Source organism: Epargyreus clarus, unplaced genomic scaffold (genome assembly GCF_041222505.1).
Source record: "Epargyreus clarus isolate Ecla_fem2 unplaced genomic scaffold, WU_Ecla_fem_2.2 ptg000019l, whole genome shotgun sequence".
NCBI classification, from domain to species: domain Eukaryota; kingdom Metazoa; phylum Arthropoda; class Insecta; order Lepidoptera; family Hesperiidae; genus Epargyreus; species Epargyreus clarus.
In genome coordinates this window covers 7,713,020-7,733,450 of record NW_027332227.1, presented here as the reverse complement: position 1 = coordinate 7,733,450, position 20,431 = coordinate 7,713,020, and the positions used below count along the sequence as shown (strand labels likewise).

The following is a 20,431-nucleotide window of genomic DNA, read 5'->3' as shown; positions in this document are numbered from 1 at the left end:
TTCTAGAAAGTAAAAAGGTTTCTCAATTGGAACCTTATTTTTCGTCGTGTTCTAATATAAGTTCGAGTATTTAAGAACTTTTTACAAGTCTTCTTTGGCGGGGAAAATATTTCTCTATTATTAAATTATATTATTATTATTGGGAATAAACATTGGTACTTTTCCTTTTACATGAATATGTTCAGTTTCACAACTACTCTAACATCCACATAAAGATGGATAGACCGGTGTAAAAACAGTTTTTGTTAGCAATGTGCTGACGAATATTTTGAATACCTTGGCCTAAATCTCCATTTGAGGATAAATAAGAAATACCTGGCACCTGGTGTGTTGTCAATTCGACTCAGGGTTCATTCGAACTCCAGAAAACAATCTATTTGTAATTCGTGCGCTTGTGGCACGTCCGTCTCTCACCGCTACCGACGTAGGACTGACTCGAGTTTACCATTCGAGTTGCTATCATATGTATTAAAAACCGGCGGGTAGTACAGTTTTTTTTGTATATAGCCTTACGGGTTAAACTTACAAATTGTACTAGGTGGCCTTTCAACTTAGTCCTCAGAGGCCAACGCATCCATGGCCGAACTGCTTAGGACATCAATACTATCCAGGCTTGATTAAGGATGTCCATGGGCAGCAGTTGCATTCAACAATAACTTGACTATATGTTCGTTTTCTACATACAAAAGCAAAAATATCCATTGACCTTAATCTAAAATGTATAATGTACCTACAGCAAAGAGGTACTCTAAAGTAAGCTATAGAACATTCTTATGGAGTTTGCGCACATTCACGTGGCTATGATACGTTGGTTAGTTCTCAACGTATTTACAAGCATCGTAAATTCCACTATTTTACGACACCCATTCGCTATTGTCCTAGTTTCAAATCTTTGCTCTATTCTCTAACGTCATGGTTTATGGTAGTACTTGGTTATTTTGTTTTTGATAAATATAGGTACAATACCAAGAAGGGTTTGATAAAGAATAAAGATTATTTTATGTGTTACATTCCTAAAGCGTATAATATCTCTATTACGTATTAGTTTTATTTTTCAAATCATACTAATTACAAAACTGATTATAGATTTTTTAAATTATGACTGTACATAATAATCCATATACATAATAAAGTTTTATAAAGAATGTATTACATAATGTATTTATTGTACGAAACAATTAAACATATTGTCAAAATTTAAAGAAATTAGTTTTTTAAAGCGCTTTGAATGTGTCTTCATAAATAAATATACCATGTTTTGTGTGGCCGCTGAAATAATTCAGGGAGTGTAAATTTTTGTTACAAAGCGGTTCAGGAAATGAGGCATTCCGCCTTTCTTGCCTTGATGTTTTGTGAGGTCAAGCCGAGCGCGGTTTGTGTAGCTACTCGTATTATTAAGAATTTTCCTTTTTCGATATAATAAAACCAGTAAACAACGAAATTGAAAGTTTGTGAAAAGGAAGTAGCAAACGGACATAAAATCTACTAGATTACACTCATAGATTAGTAAAGATTACTCACTCCTAACAAGAAAATGTATCCAGTTTTGAGAATTTTAATTGTTGCATAAAAAAGTTTTGCCACGTCTCCGTGCTAAAATGTCCCAAAAATAATTGAAATAATTATTTATTTATTATGTAAGTTACGCAGTATTAGTTATTTATTCGTAAATTTTCTCTAAAAATGTTTTTATATGTTAAGAATTCAAAAAAAGAACTTACTAATAAGCCGTTTGTGGCTTCATTCAATTTCAAGGCGGCGAAGTATCTTTACTAATCTATGATTACTCTTAATATAATGACCACTGTTATGTCCTTGGACATCTATCATTAACCCTACATAGGCTAGCAGTTTTACTACCTGACGAAAATAGATGTGTTGCTATTCATGAGGTCTTAATTGGAATGATTAAAAACTTAATAATTTAATGTTTTGCCTACCAAAGATCTAAATTTGGAATCGTCAATTTTCATTTTTGGTGGCTACATTTGGATAGATAGATTAACAATGGACGTAACTATCCCTTCTCACATCCTTCAAACCAGAACACAGGAATGCTTGAAACGCACGTGATTGAATCACGAAGGGTTCAACTTTTTTAAAGTTGTAGAAGATGGCGATGTCTATCTTTCAATATCAGCAGCAGAAAGCAATTTGATATCCATGATAGCCTAGTGGTTAAGAAACTCAGATTCTTGCTCGAGGTGTCTGAGGTTCAATTCCCAGGCACGCACCTTTAATTTATGTGTGTATTACAAATGAATTATCACTTGCTTAAACGGTGACGGAAAACATCGCGAGGAGACCCACGGCCAGCTGTAGGACAGTAATGGGTTGATGATGATCTTTCAATATACATGTTTATATCGCAAAAACATTACATACATACAAACAGTATATTTTACCTTTTGAAGAAAATATTTTTGAACACATAGTTGCAAAGACTAATACGATATTATGAGGGAGTTACGATAAAACCTGTATAATAAAGTAGCGATACTTCACTATTTCCATTAGGTGTATATGGATAAACGTCTATAAAATGAACACGGAGAGTATCAACTCGATTTTTATGAACTCCACGTTATTATATTAAATTGACTCCTAAGTTTATTTATAGATACGCCCATAAAAGCTTCTTTGTGTGGGTTTAGGGTTGACGCGGTGCTATGTACAAAATTATATTACAAAATAATTTCCACATAATTTATATTTGCATTTTGCGTATAGTATTTTATAACATTGTATGAAGTAGAAAACGAGCATGTAGTCCACCAGATGACAAGAGATATTGTCATAGTAAATTGTCGACCATAGAGATCTGTAAACCACTCTAATAGAATTGGTCCTGCCTGGTTCTACAACAGGTCCGTTACTAAGAAATATGTTGTTTATATCGGGATGATTAGTACATCATTGGGCCAAGTTTTAATTTGTTGTCACAGTCCATCAATAGTAAAAGCAATGAAGAACACAAGTCTGTGAAATACCTCACAGATGATAAAGAATAGGTTAGAACACCTCGTGTAAGTATTTTACTCTTCAAACCAAAATACAGTATTGATTAACACTGTTATTAGGTTGAATAATATGGTCTGTGATCGAAGCCTTCTTGAAGGTAGTCATGTATAAATATTGTCACATATACGGGACAGAGTAACGATATTACAATTACACGTAAGTAGGTACACACTAGTGATTAGAGGTATTATAACTATTCCCGTTATTAAACTGTTCTTGCTGAAGTCTCCGACCAGAATGTCGCTCTCTGTTAACTCGAGCGTCGCCATGATAATTCATGATATCATCCCCACTTGACATCCCCACTGCATCTATGTTTGAACTGTAGTAATCAAATGAGTGACTTATTATTTTAAAGTACTAATATAAAAATGCGATATCGTTAATATTCAAGCTTCGTATTAACGATGATAACAGGTCCTTCTGTTCTTTTTTTAATTATAAGTAGTCACCTCCTTATATGTCGTAGGTATGGTACATTATCTGTACTTTACTTGTTTTGTGTTGTCTGTACTGTACTTGTCTTTTACTTCACTAGTTTTATTAGTTCGTATGAAATATCAAATCTTGCAACTCAGTTTTAACCCCCACCAATTGACATTCCATAAACTTTTGTTAAACGTGACATGATTAACTTAATGACATCATTCTAAATCCAATATGGCGGATGCCCCAAGATGGCAGACCATTTTTATAATGAAGTATACTAGTAACGCACTGATATTACTAAAAAGCTTATTTTGAAAAACATAATTTTATCATAAATTTATTAATACTTATATTATAATATAACTTACTAAGCTTATTTGCAAGTGATCTCTACATCCCTATATAACACGAAATATGCAAAGTTTATTCCTTTGACGCTTTTGACGTTGTAATCGTACGCCTACCGTACGTGGGTGGATACGCTTACGAGAAACTCGCAGATTAACATTTACCTTGGTTATTAGTCATATTTTTTTATTTATAAATAGGGAGATAATCTTTTTTTTAACTAATAAATGACTTGTATTCTATTTTTTATTAAGCGATCGCTGCTGACCATGCTAATTAATAAAAATACGAATAGGGCGAGAGCGATACCCGTAACCGATCATAGACGGAATATGTTGGTTATTTCACAATAATTTCAGATAGCTAAAAAAACGTACAAAATAGTTTATTGAAATCCTTTTTTTTGCTTGTTTTTCATTAAAATTGAAAAATAAAAAGGTTTGTTTAAGTAAGTAGTAACATCCTAACGTCAATAGGTATAAAATATTGATGTATTACTTATTTTCCTAGCACCTACTTTAGTAAGGATATGCCTATTTTAGATCGGACTTATGTTATTTCTGTATTGTATCCTAAAAATATTTAGACGCACTCTATATAATGTCTATATTCCAAGGCAATATTAAAGTCAGTACTAGAAGCAGTTTAACATAATTTGCATAATAATATGCACAGCGGATGACGTCACAGACCTCGATCACAAAGGCGTGAGCTATGAGAAGGTATGTGGTCAGAATTTACTTCATGTCAATGTCAATCCATGTAGTGAAATACTATTATTAATTGTATCATATTGTTAGAAATATATTCAAATTATTTAATTATAGTATTATTTTATGTTATTTTCATAATGTGCTATTTTTGTAATAATGAGTGCCCATTTATATGTTTATATAGTCACTGGCTGGTATGATTGTATGAGTTAGCATAAAAAAGGAAAATAACGCTCTTGACGTTTGAGTTGTATTTTGCGCGGGAATATTAAAAGTTGTAAATTTGAACAGGAAATAGTTTTATTTTATTAATATGGATGCATAGAGCCAAACATGTATAAACAGCATGTTTTCAAAGCTGGCTGACTTTATGAAACAAAATTTACTAATGAAATGCTCCCGGTTGACGTAAAGTTATAAGAATTACGAGTAATTGGCCAAGTGCAAGTCGAATCGCAGTGTTCCATACCATCAAATTTACATTTGTTTTTTTATTTTTAGTATTTGTTATCATAGCAGCATAGAACTAAATGCATTGTGAAAACCTGAAGTGTCGGACAGACAAGGGAAGCTTAGTAATATGGTGCCGTTATTATCATTTGAGTAGCAAGCCTTAAAAATAAGTCAAGTAAGTAAGTTCAAGTGCGTCGGTTTGCTGGTCACTGCCGCACATACACTCTATAAAAAACGGCAGTTCTAGCGGAAATCGGTCACATATACGGGAATTGCAGTGACCGATTTACCTAAGTGAGAACGCTTAAAATGTCCATCTGTGTTTCGATATATTGTAAATCAGAACTGTGTTCACAGGGCATCGTTGCAGCTACGTGGAAATAGTTAGATCGGTGGTACCTTCGCAGTTGAACCTTCAAAGATTCTGCCAACACTTAATAACATCTATCTTTTTAGATCGTAAAGCTTGAGTTCTTTAATGGAGACGCTTTTAAATAGCATGAAGTCTTGAGTGTGTGAACGACTTTGACTTAAATATGTGCTCTCTTAGTTTAGTTATGAAATTAAATATATTTATTTTTATAGGCCCACTACCCTTTTTTTTCTTTACGAGGGGGAAAACTTCAAAAGGTACCCGACAACGTGGGACCAACGCCGGGTTATGTGGGATGTTTACCGCACTAAAATCCGGTGGCCATGGTCCTCCAAGCGCGATGTCCCGACTCTGCCCTGGGGAAGCACTTTTCGCTCCTCCCACGCCATCTGGGGTTCACGACGTTATGCGACCACATATACCGCCGTCCTTCCCGGAGTCGCTTACTGGATGGTTCGAGCTCCCACTCTTGTAGCCCTATATAGGCCCACTAACTACCGAACATTTTTTTCTAATACTTCTTACAATTGACAAGCATCAGAACAGGTTTTTTCTTTTTCTTAATATTTAGTTTTTCATTGTATGTGTTTTTTTATTTTGAAAACTACGAGTATGATCGTATTATTTCAGATACGTTTAGTAGTAGTAGTAATGGCGAAGTACAAAAGCAAGACAAATCTTCCGTTGGCGACATAGTTTATCGCGAGAAGGCGATGCGAAAACTCGCGGTAATTTGCTTCTTGTCAGTTCCAGCTTTCAGTAACAATTACCTGACATATCACTTGTTGCCCATATTTCGCGTAAATACTAACAAGCATTACAATTTAAGGATATTTAATTTTATAATTGGATATCACTAATCAATATGTGGTATCAAAATTCTAAAATGTTAACATCTTTATAAACCTTTTTTATTATTAATTTTATCTTACCAATTTTTATTGCTTACTTTAATTTACTTATTTAAATTCGCGACTGAACTGGATATTGTTTACTCTCTATATCTCTATTCTTCTTATATGGTTACCAAATCTTACATTTATAAGAAAATATTATTTTCCAATTAATTCTATTTTTAACGTAAGTCTTATATATTCCGTTTAACTTATGTATGAAACGATATAATATGGTTTCATATCTTATTTACGTATTTTACGCTAAAAGTTATCTATCATAACTTTATACAATACATAGAGATTGTTATACTATATACCTTATTAGGTGAAAGAGGTTAGCAAGTAATTATTTTCTACAAACTGTCGTGTTGTTTGGACACATTCCTTATCGGCCCTGTGGCGCAATGGATAACGCGTCTGACTACGGATCAGAAGATTCCAGGTTCGAATCCTGGCAGGGTCGCTTACTATACTCGCTGTTTTGGCTAATTTTAATCAGTTCACTCTGCAAAATTTTTATAAATATTATCTCTAGTAAGTTAAATACAATGACATTTTTTTTTAAATAAAATATTATTATCTGTAATAAATTTAAGTAACACAAAATATAGATGTTTTTAGGTCCGACTAGAATAAAAGCTCAAAAATACATCAGTTAACAATATTTATATTACAAACTGTTACTTTTGATTAATAACTTAAAATATGTATTTTTTTATTTTATCAATAATATCCCGTTAGTTATTGGTTATATTATTGTAGGGTGCGCAATGCTATAAAATTTGCACAATACTACATCCCCAAAAAAAATCACGACCCTGCCAGGATTCGAACCTGGAATCTTCTGATCCGTAGTCAGACGCGTTATCCATTGCGCCACAGGGCCGATGACTTTTGTCTCGAAAAGTGAGTCTCACGTATTTACAGAATAAATATACTGGTTTTACCAGTTTTTATGCTCTATATTGCATTTAATTAAAATAAACCTTGTAAGAAGATTTACAATACTGTACATATATAACCATTTTAATTGATCTCCTTAATGTATGGTGGCGCATACTACAGCGAGGTCAACCTGTTCTACTCAAATAAATCAAAAAAGTAATGACTGTTATTTAATTAGAACATGGGTTTAGAGCTTAAGTAACAAAAGATACAAATAAATTTCACCACTATTTAAAACATATCACATTTGGTATACCTTCTAAAGTATAATAGTGCGTATAAATGTTATAATCCAAAATAGCTGGTGTTATTTATTTTTCTCACTCGCACATTACAGAGAAAGAGTGAGAGGTAAATAGAAACATCACCATTTAGGATTACAATCCTTATGAAACCAATTGATAAAATGTACAGCTTCCTACTCGTATATCATTACCATACGCTTTTCATTCCCTCCAAATAATTACTTAGTAATACACAACGTATTAATTTTCCCAGTAAATATTAATTACTATTAATAATTAACCTTTACGAACATACTTTGGGTGTAAGTTGATTATAATTATAACCACAAATTACACACATGACACGTGTACCTCCGAGCCTGCGATACGGAGATATCGTATAGATAGAAAGATACATTAATAGATTATCACGTATCACAATTATTAATTATTATCTTGAACAATATCTTTAATTTAATTACAAAGTATTAATTACTTTCTATTTACTTACTATCATAATCTTTTTGCAGCATATATGTATCCTAACATGTAAATATTAATCCCATCATAAAAGTTTGTTATGCAAATGTATTGAGCTTGCCTCCTATTTGGTTTTAGTATGCACAATTTAACTCTTAAACTGTTTTATAACCACTTTACATTTATTATTTTTCTCTATTTCGGAGGGCATATTGTTTTTAAGCTATTGCATAGCTTTTATCGCGGGCTTTGAGCGCGGCGACCGAATCGAGGAATTACGTAACGAAAATAAGTAACACCTTTCAACAACTCGGTTGCCTGAAGACTTGATATCCAACTATCAAGTCTCCAGGCAACCGAGTTGTTGACTGTCAATAGAAAAATATGGATATAATTGAATAAAGTATTATTTTACATTCCTTATTATTTTATTTGATATTGGCGACGAGATGTCGAATGAACTAAAAAACAATAAGGAAATACGAGCCACATTACGTGGGTTAATGAAACGAACCGAAAATTACATTTCGGGAATAGAAAAAATTGACATTGAAGAAAAAATACGTGTGGCACTCGGAGACTGCCGCGGTAAAGCTATTGCATAGCATTTTTTATGCTATGAAAACGCTCAGAAGGAATTCCAGAAATACAATATATTCTTCCATAATCATCAACATTTACATTAATACATCTTTATCCACTATTTTATCATATCTCCATTATATAAGACATTGCAAATATCAGCTGACATTTCATAACTCCAAGCAAGACTGAACATTCTAAAATATAAAATAGAAAAGTATTTAATAAGTGACGTAAAGTATTAACAACCAGCAATATAAATGGATCAATGCGATGTGCCTGTGACATTTGGCCGAATGTTACAGGTACATCGCATTTTTCATTAATAAATGCACTTTGTTTATTCATATTTAAAACACTTTGTACACAAATTATTTGTACCATAAATCATAATGGCGTTTTGATTTTGTGCTGTCAAGTCTGTCAGTTGTAATTGTACGTTTAAAAATAACAAACACTCTTTTACGTTATTTTATCAATCCAGAATTCAACATAGCTTATGTTGATAAAACATATTATTTGGATAATATGGTAATATAATTTTGAATTTTATAATGGGAATATAAAATATACTTCACGCAATTTTAAGATTTCTGCACGGATTATAAAAAAATGTGTATTACTGCCATCTGTGTTCAAGTTGACGAATTAAGGTTATCAAATAAAATAATAAGGAATGTAAAATAATACTTTATTCAATTATATCCATATTTTTCTATTGACAGTCAACAACTCGGTTGCCTGGAGACTTGATATCCAACAGTCCTCCACCGCTATTTTCACTTACACCACCAGGGGCGCCGGCAGCATTTGGTCAAGGTGACGGCGCACCAGTATGCCATTTTCAGTTCTGACTTCATAATGGAGTCTACCTAATCTTCGGATGACGACTCCGAACTCCCATTTAACTCTTGGGTTGGTGTAACTGCGGACTTGTACCTTATCACCTTGTCCGAACTCCTGCGTTGGCGGTGCATTGTAATGTAATCTGGATAGTGGGGCGGATTTCTTAAATAAGGCATGCATATAGGTTCTTAATGTTCTTACCTCTCTGCCGAACATTAACTGATAAGGTGATAACTCTTTTGTATTAGGTGTACGTCTCAAGCGTGCCTTGACAGTTAACAGTTTATCAAATAAACTTCCGCTCTTGCTGATATGAAAGAACATTCAGGTATTAGCCGATTATTTTCTTTTTGTACATTCAAAAATTTAAATTTTAGCTTTGTATATATTTCTTCAAATTCGTACCTGTATTTTATTTCCTCTTCTAAATTTTCTTCTGTAAGCCATTCAATTTTTTCTTGAATCACGTAGAATTTGTTCAAATTTTCTTGTAAAGAATTCAGTCGTATATTTATTTCTTCAATGTCAATTTTTTCTATTCCCGAAATGTAATTTTCGGTTCGTTTCATTAACCCACGTAATGTGGCTCGTATTTCCTTATTGTTTTTTAGTTCATTCGACATCTCGTCGCCAATATCAAATAAAATAATAAGGAATGTAAAATAATACTTTATTCAATTATATCCATATTTTTCTATTGACAGTCAACAACTCGGTTGCCTGGAGACTTGATAGTTGGATATCAAGTCTTCAGGCAACCGAGTTGTTGAAAGGTGTTACTTATTTTCGTTACGTAATTCCTCGATTCGGTCGCCGCGCTCAAAGCCCGCGATAAAAGCTATGCAATAGCTTAATAAATATACGACTGAATTCTTTACAAGAAAATTTGAACAAATTCTACGTGATTCAAGAAAAAATTGAATGGCTTACAGAAGAAAATTTAGAAGAGGAAATAAAATACAGGTACGAATTTGAAGAAATATATACAAAGCTAAAATTTAAATTTTTGAATGTACAAAAAGAAAATAATCGGCTAATACCTGAATGTTCTTTCATATCAGCAAGAGCGGAAGTTTATTTGATAAACTGTTAACTGTCAAGGCACGCTTGAGACGTACACCTAATACAAAAGAGTTATCACCTTATCAGTTAATGTTCGGCAGAGAGGTAAGAACATTAAGAACCTATATGCATGCCTTATTTAAGAAATCCGCCCCACTATCCAGATTACATTACAATGCACCGCCAACGCAGGAGTTCGGACAAGGTGATAAGGTACAAGTCCGCAGTTACACCAACCCAAGAGTTAAATGGGAGTTCGGAGTCGTCATCCGAAGATTAGGTAGACTCCATTATGAAGTCAGAACTGAAAATGGCATACTGGTGCGCCGTCACCTTGACCAAATGCTGCCGGCGCCCCTGGTGGTGTAAGTGAAAATAGCGGTGGAGGACTGTTGGATATCAAGTCTCCAGGCAACCGAGTTGTTGACTGTCAATAGAAAAATATGGATATAATTGAATAAAGTATTATTTTACATTCCTTATTATTTTATTTGATAACCTTAATTCGTCAACTTGAACACAGATGGCAGTAATACACATTTTTTTATAATCCGTGCAGAAATCTTAAAATTGCGTGAAGTATATTTTATATTCCCATTATAAAATTCAAAATTATATTACCATATTATCCAAATAATATGTTTTATCAACATAAGCTATGTTGAATTCTGGATTGATAAAATAACGTAAAAGAGTGTTTGTTATTTTTAAACGTACAATTACAACTGACAGACTTGACAGCACAAAATCAAAACGCCATTATGATTTATGGTACAAATAATTTGTGTACAAAGTGTTTTAAATATGAATAAACAAAGTGCATTTATTAATGAAAAATGCGATGTACCTGTAACATTCGGCCAAATGTCACAGGCACATCGCATTGATCCATTTATATTGCTGGTTGTTAATACTTTACGTCACTTATTAAATACTTTTCTATTTTATATTTTAGAATGTTCAGTCTTGCTTGGAGTTATGAAATGTCAGCTGATATTTGCAATGTCTTATATAATGGAGATATGATAAAATAGTGGATAAAGATGTATTAATGTAAATGTTGATGATTATGGAAGAATATATTGTATTTCTGGAATTCCTTCTGAGCGTTTTCATAGCATAAAAAATGCTATGCAATAGCTTTACCGCGGCAGTCTCCGAGTGCCACACGTATTTTTTATAGTACTCAACATATTACTCCCCCATTGTGGGTTTGGGTCGTGTTGTCTAATTGATTGGTAGATTTCACACACTTTTTATAATTTTCTTATAGAACTCTTCAGCTTGCTTTTTCCTCACGATGTTTTACACTTATAATTAAAGCAGTGATAATTTATTTCTAATACATAGATAATGTGAAATGAACTAAGAACTTTTTTACGGAACTCAAAGACGTTTAAATTTCCTGACCATTTTTCTACAGCGTCAAAGCAATTCGTCTCTTCTAAGAACATATCTCCGAAAATTTGGAAATGTTTGCAAACGAAAGGAACTTTGGACCCCACTACGAGAGAGAGTGCCACTAAGCAATTACTAGTACATGTCGTACAGTCAGCTCCATTTATCATCACCATGTAGGTAGTAGTTTAATCTTGTTGGAGCCTTAACGCGATTTAGGCGATAATTGAGTTAGTCACTCGTAAGCTTCGGCGCCCATAGATGCCGGGAGAGATTCGACCACAGCTTGAAGCTTATTATGTGAGAGTTGAGCTAAATATCTCGTGTTATGAAACTGGATACAATAAATGCTTTCTTTCTATTATGTTACTATATAATACGGACGAAAATTTACTTATCTTGTAAGTATAATCATACTAAGAATTTATCAAAAATCTGAAAGGCTGCAAGAACATTATTAGTAGTATGTTATGGCTTAATTTTTTTATGTCCTACTGTCTTTGCCCAGGACTGAGAGACTGCTCACAGGAAACTCCAACAAACTTGTCAAATGGCTGTGTGAATATTTCTTTAACAATGTATAAGTGAAACGTTTTATGTAAGTTTTACTAAGAAGCAATAATCAAACCTGTTGTCATTCTCTATTGTATCTAATATGAATTTAATATTCCATTTTTGCAATCCTATTTTATAGAGAAGCGCATTTTTTTCGTTTGATCAATAATATACGCTGATTTGTTCCCCTCATTGTCCTATAGAACCTTATTATAATTATAACACAGTCGTACCCGCATGATTTCCATAGCGCTTCTCTGAATCACCTTTTTTTTAACAAAAGAGAATAAAAAGACACAGATTGAAAATCTGTTCACCATAAAACTTGCGATGAATGAACTTTTGTCAAAAAAAAACACTTAAGATTCTTGATAGGACTTTTTTTTATCAAAATCATACTAACACATTTATCCTTTTCTTCGACAAAATTAGGAATAACAAAGGGGCAGACAGTGCGGCTGGGAAAAATAATCTGCGTAATTAATAACTGTTATGTCGTTGTCTTCCAGGTACCAATAAATCTAACTAGAGCTGGCTAATGTAGAGTAAACAGTTATTAACGATTTAGCTCGTTATATTATATCGTGCGATTTAAGCTGTAGTCTATTGGTTAATATCACTTGAATTATAGTTGTTAAAGCTTAAATTGTTAAAACAACAAAATTGTACAATTTTGTTGATTAAGCTACTGAACAGTTGCTTAAGCCGCTGTCCCTTGGGCGGCCAATTTGTTGCTTGAGCGACCGATGAGCGGTACATGTTCTATTCGAAAAATCTATCAACAGTCGTTTTTAATACATATGTAAAGATACAGCTACTCGTACTAAATAGTTTCCGTGCAGTTTCACTACAATTTTGACAGCCTTAATAACCGCTAGTTATTCGTATTTGTTCAAACGATAGTAGCCCATGAGCGATTAGCCTTAATGTTACAAAAACGAGACATTTTATATTATACATAGGAGCTTCTTCATCTTTGAGCCGTCCCATTTATTCTTTGTATCTTATTCAATATCATAAGTATCCAATGAGAGTTCTATCCTATATTGTAAATATTTTTACAATGTATATTTATTGCAAAATATGATTGTTATAAAACAAATAACAGAAAACGAAAATACCATCAAAGCTCAAAAATATTTAAAACGTGACGGAAAAGCCAATTTCCATGCGTGCAAGGTTTGAATATTAAATAATAACCACAAACACTCCTGTTAAACACTGGAAGTTCTTTCTAGCGTGTTATAATCTGAAAGCCAAATGGAATTTATATATAAAACTTTTTTTTTTTTATATTTGAACCTGACGATAAAGCAGACGTGCTACCTGATGGAAAGTAGTCACCGTCGCCTATGGCCATTTGCAACACCAGAGGAATCACCAATGTATCGCCGGATTTGAAGGAGAGCTCTTTTTGCACTTTTTTTGAAGAGACCCATTTCATAGCACTCCGGGAATACCTCGGAAGAAAGTTCATTCCACATCTTGCACGTCCGTGGCAAGAACGTCGGTGCAAACCGAACCGTGGAGGACCGCCAGGACTCCAGCTGGTGTGGATGGAACTTCATCCTTCGGCGAGTGGTGCGATGAAGGAATGGTGACGTAGGCACCAGGTCAAATAGTTTCTGGGAACACTCACCATTGTAAAGCCGGTAGAACACGCAAAGGGAACCTATGTCCCTCCGTAAACTTAAAGGTTCTAGCCGATCGGAAATCCTCGGATCGTTGACGATTCGTACTGCGCGTGCATGGAGTCAAGTGGGTTAAGTTTGTATTGGGGTGCCTCTGCCCAGAGATATGAACAGTACTCCATGTGGGGTCTTGCGCCTTATAAAGCAGAAGGAGTTGCCCCGCAGTGAAGTACCGCTTCGCTCTGTTCAGGACGCCCAGCTTCCTTGATGCCAACTTCGCCTTAACGTCCAAATGACCCCGGTATTGCACATCACACGATATGTCAACTCCTAGGATCCCTTTCCAACTGATATCACAATTATGGTGAACAATGTGAGTTTTTTGGTCACTAAGGTGACTTAACTTAAGTGGAAGGCCTCATAAATGTACCTTCCCTTACGATTTGACGATAAAATACTGGTATTGTGTTTATGAATGTTCCCTGAAACACGTTTCAATATTGATTGTGATCGTTAAAAGTCGTTCAAACACTGTGCATTGAACCTTGAAATAAATGTATCTACAGCTGGTTCGGCGGATAAATGGATTAACGTGCAACGAAGCAAAACTAACTGAGTAACGCGAAAGCGAGCAATTGCAGGCACATAAGTTTACCATTCCCGTCCGAATCTGTAGCACTACCATGAGTTTACAAAAGTATTACTCGCTAGCGACTGCGTAAAATAAATGTATGAAAAATTGTACAGCGCCTCTGGTGGTTACTCGTAGAACTAAAATCCGTAGTGGCGTAACTCGATACGTAAAAAACCTATCGAAATCAAATCGCTAGCAAATGTCATTATGATCTATTGCCATACAAATTCGGTCCCATGAGTCATTAATTTGACAGACGTTGTCAAGAAATACCGTAACGATAGTAGTTTTGTTATTCACTAGCAAAATGACAATTTCTATAGTGGCGTTTCTATGCCAACTCATGGTAGTGCTACCGATCAGTTCAGGTATTTAGCACCTAACTGTGCTAAATACCTGAACTGATCGGTAGCAATAGCTAATTCAATGTATCATATTACGAGTACGTATAAAGAAAATGTGTATAAATAATTTTATACCTTTTTATTTGACTTACGTGCATAACTATTTTTTGTTCTCCAAAAATCGATTTTTGTCAAATCTATCTATCTATATTGTCAAAATTCGAACTGTAGTAGAAGGTGGAAAGTGTGGTTTTGGTTACTAATGATTATACATAACAAGGGGTAATATATTTTATTTTCTTGCAAAATGAACAGTTGGTCCTAAAAGGGATGTAAAATAAGGCTGGTTACAAGTTGTAACTAAAATATAATAGTAATTATGTGTACATGAATTTAGATATTCTATTTGCAGCTCACATAACCTTGAGGTGTAGGACACTGTTACTCTCTACACTAGGAGGAGAAAACTAGCGTGTGGTAGATGGTACATTGAACGCCTCTACATAGAGTTGTGGGTGGTCAGCGGCGCGTGGATATTCGCCAGTCATCCGTAAACCTACCTCGATATCAACTGCTCAATCGTAACGACTAACTAACGACAATTTAATAAAACTCAACTAAAAAAGTAAGGTATCTGTGGGCGCGCATGAAGCATTCTCCCACATATCTACAGATAATTATTTTTTATATCAAACGTTTACTAAAATTCAAATTGTTTTTCATCTTTGTATATTTAGTTTATAAATTGTACTGTGTGCTGCAATTTTCTTGAATAAAAGATATTAATGTTATTGAATTATAAGTGCATCAAATAATTTAGCTTGTCATTATTCCTAATCCCCTGGGCATTATGTATGCTTTTTATTAATATCCTTATTAACCTGGACCGTAACATTTAAAAAGTTAACTCTTAAAAAATCCATGTAACACTAACAATTAAGATACCTACTGAGCAGTAATGAGAACACCTTTACAGTGATTAAATTAGATTTTATAAATAACACCACCGATTAGCATACCATAAACATTGTTAGGGTGGAAAATCATTAAGCGCCTAATGAAATGTTTGTCAGAAAATGTAAATTATTCCACTGAGATAAGCCGATTTTCTCAATATCACCGAGGCGACAACAGAAAATGGGGTGTGGGGATTTGATTACCATTAATAAACATGACTTAACCATTTATTTTGGCTTTTCAAGATTTCGCCAAGACTGAAGCGTTCGCGGGATTTATTAAAATTGTCGTCTTCTAATCATATTTACAAATAATTTCTTAACGTTTATACATTTGCATGTGCCTTTCATTGGAAATATTAATTTTAAGATTGATTTCTATAAATTCTGATATTAAAATATACGTAAGATATCAGTATTTTTTATTATATTTTGCCTTTTACAAATGTTACAAATGTTTTACAGTTGTAAAACGTAGGTAAGTGGAAAACTTACTGACCTATTTTAATAAGTAATTTACTCACTTAACCTAAGTAAAAATATTTGATTGATTTTCTATCCTTATACGCTGTAAAATGCAAACAGTATAATGAAATACATAACTTACATTTTACATTAAGATTATGCAAACAGAAACCATAGATAAGTATAGATATCTCACCGCCATGTAATTGAAGGAAGCCATTGAATGGCTTAAACGGCTGACAATTCTGTCAGCCATTTAATGGCTGTTATGGTGTAATTTACGCGGAATATTGCCGACATGCGCAGTTAAGTGGTGCAAAAACACGAAATTGAGAAAAAAGTGCGGAGAAATATCGTTTCATTCGTAAATGATCTAAAAACTACATTTTTTAATATTTTTCAAACACGTCAATTGTCAAAACTGGTTACATTTTCTTCTTAGGAGTGAGTAATCTTTACTAATCTATGAATCTACAGAAACAATATATTTTATGCAACAGATCGAGGCGTGAATAAAGACATGGCTAAAATTTTTGCATATAAATTATAATATAAAGTATACGCTTTCACGATTTTCATATTAACAGAATACCTAATAATATCGTAATCTAAACACTTGTTCTACGATGTTTCAGATGTTCAGTTACAAGTATTTAGGGATCATATTACCATATTCGTATTATTTCATAGTTCCTTAACAACTACATATTTTGATAATCATTATATTAATAATTATTTAAACAAGAAAACAATTTAACGTTACATTAAATTAAAAAGTTAAATTTATTCTCACAGATCACGTACAATGTAAAATTTAGATTTTGCTACTAAAACAAAAAAGAATCGTGCTGGACACGCGTGAAGTGGTCAAATGAAGTTTTGAACAATTTGCATGATGTCGAGTGGTCGTCTATTAAAATAAAGGTCATTCAAATTATTTTATGTTGAAGTAGCTGCCTTTTATATTTCATCCTAGATTTGCTAGTTTGTACAAAGTAAATAATATGTATGATTTAAAACAATTCCGTCAAAATCGGCCAAATATTTTAAAGTTTATTCTAGACATACTCCAAGAAGAAATAAGTTTTTAATTATCCTGTAAATAAGTTTGGGATTTATGCTTAAAATGACCATTTTATTATTTGTTCTGTGAGTTTATTACATTAAATACCGTAACTCTTTCAGACATTCGTATTTTTATTATATAATTTTATATCAAAAATAATGCAAAATAGTATATTTTAAAGACGTACTTCATGCTTAGGTAATACTTTATATATTTTTATATTTTCAACACAGTCAATACCTATAGTTCGTACATTACGGTCGAGTAGTCAAGAAGGTACCTATTTAAAAATCAGTCTTCAGAAAAGAAATTACGAAAAAGATTTTAGCTTTAAAAACAAGTGAGATAAGATAAGCCTGTTTTCAGACTGCCCTTAACGTCGGAGTGGCAAAGTATTCAACTGTATATTTAGAAAGTCTATGTAAAAACTTACATAAATTATTAAGTTAAGTTATATTTATTAGTTTAGACTTACTAAAGAAATCAATTTCAAAAGTTTTCAGCTTTATTTTATATTAAAAAACAATGTGTGGCTAATTCTATCATGTACTTTTACCCTTCAAAACTTTTAAAATACGAATGGAATAATCATATCTTTCCAAAAGTTTAATAATAAATTTGACGAAGGTGAGGAACGAAAAAAACAGAAAAAGATGAAACGGAAATTATTTGAAACGTAAACGTAAATATCAATGTTTGCGTTTAATAATATTTATTGTTAAAATCGTTTTTTTTTTCAATTTTCCGGGAAAACTGGCAAAAATTTTCAAATTTCCTCAAAATGGGACCCCCTGTGAAACTAGCCGCATACAATGGTGTATGAATCATGTCAATCGGTCGTGGCATCGTGAAAAAATCGCCGAACAAACATAAAAAAGGTTACATAAAAGTGATGTATCTATTTGAATTTATCTATTTATTACACACCATAATAATATGTATAATATGTTGCACAGCATGCCAAACAGCATACATATAAAATTGAAAGATAATTTAATACGAATAAAAAATGTTGATCCATAGTTTTTTGGTTTTCATAATTGTCAATCTACGTAATGCATTACAAGCTTCAGTAAGCCAGGGCTCAAGCTCAGCGGCCATTAAAACTCACAAATGCCTCTGTCACTTTAATCCTGAGTGTTGGCACGTCCAGTAAAAGTTACTGTCGTGAATCAAGAGATTAAAATGTTAACAGTATTATTTGGATTTATATGCCTTTAAATACGAACATTAAGAATATGATATTTTAATGAATGTTTTGTTTACTCTCTGCGTGTTAACGAACAACTGAGAACAACGAAGAAGTTACTCAGTTTTTATTGCTTTTTTTCTTGTAAATTTCTCATTTTCAAACGCTAACGAATAAGCTTAACGAATGCAATATGAATCTCATTTGTATTTGTCCACCATTTTTTTGAATAAATATCACAAAATTTTAATTGAATAATTCCTTTACTCATTTTTTCGTTTAGGTGGATTTCCAAAGTTGTCGATAGTTTTGAATTTTGAAAATTCGCTTATCGCATCAGTGGTACTTTTAAACCTTTACTCAAATAACAGTTTACCATTTTGCAAGGAGGTCAAATAAATTAGAAAGTATAACAAATTAACTCCATTCCGAAATTGTGGTAATTGGTACTACTTTGTAATTTATAAAATTGGATAAAACAATATCTAAATTAGTTTTATAACGTAAGGTCGGTAATTATAAGTGACGTTCACTTCAGCTAATTCACTTTGGACGGTGAAATTTAAATTTCATTTTTGCGTTAAAAGTATTTTGTACCAAAAAATATTTTATTCGAAAATGAGAATTGGTAAAAATAATATACTGAGTAATGCTTATAAACAATTAAGTTTTCTTAAAAACAATGCTATATAAGTTTTATATACTTAATTTCATTTTTTCTTGTTTCATTCGCAGTTGTTGACGACCTTAGTGTTTTCATAGAAAAAAAATCGATTTTTAATTATTGTTCAATTTCAGTATTACAATTACTTAAATTAGTAATATACGTAATATATTAAGTCAAATGGAATTTAGATGCACATACTTTATCAATAATACCTCGTGTTTGTTAATAATTCTTATAAGATTCAGTGTAAATCAGCGTGTAATCAGAGTGTAAAAGCACAATCTTTGTGAAAAGCACCAAACAATGTCAACTTATTTGTCCACATACATAAAGGAATTGTTGGCTTAAATTTATTACCTAATGTAGACTGACAATAATGCCTCTAATTTACCTATATTCCAACTGTTACATATTTAATGCAACTAGTTCATGTGTTGCTGGCTTGTATAATCGGAATTTGGGACGATAGAATATTTGCTATGTGTTGGTTAAGCTTAATTCCGACGCTTGCTTGCATTGCTCTCAATGATATCTACAACACGATACAGTAAATACCTAATACCTGTTACCGCCTTGCTTATGTTAAATATGGATGATATGAGTACATTTTGAGGAATCTCCTAAGACAATTTCTGTATCGGATTACTATATCATTATATAGGTATATATTTTATGAAATGCTCTTTTTACACTCACAGCCCCACACTAGGATCGCCTGCATCGTGGATGCTATGGACAGAGACACAGAGAGAAATACACATACACCCAGACCCAAAAACAAATTCTTTGTTTAGATATCTGTCTAGCCAGGGCTCGAACTCGGGACCCTCTGCGCATCAGACCGGTATGGTGACCGCTCCGCCACACGGGACGTCATTGAATTGTATATTATGGTATTACATTGGGGGTTTATCGACCCTTATAACTGGACAGGATCATATTGAACTGTAAAGTGTAAATAACATTTTAACCTTTAGATAGTTGCTTAAAGTCTAAACCAAATATTTCATTAACGTTTGTAATTCTACACGTATTTATAATTATTGAGACGTTTTACAAAATTTGTTTACTCGAAAATAAACTAAGATTCTAAGAATTTTGATCAAAAGATAACTTAGAGCGTAGTTTTGCTTTGAACTCTGATATTATTTTGT

At 32.9% G+C, this 20,431-nt stretch overlaps 2 non-coding genes across 2 annotated transcripts; one reads left to right on the top strand and one right to left on the bottom strand.

Moving 5' to 3' along the window:
- The first annotated feature begins 6,623 nt into the window (after positions 1–6,623).
- On the top strand, positions 6,624–6,696 carry TRNAR-ACG (transfer RNA arginine (anticodon ACG)). The gene has a single exon. It is a non-coding gene; the product is annotated as a tRNA-Arg (tRNA).
- A 350-nt stretch (positions 6,697–7,046) lies between these two features.
- Positions 7,047–7,119, bottom strand: TRNAR-ACG (transfer RNA arginine (anticodon ACG)). Its single transcript has one exon. It is a non-coding gene; the product is annotated as a tRNA-Arg (tRNA).
- Between the last annotated feature and the right edge of the window lie 13,312 nt (positions 7,120–20,431).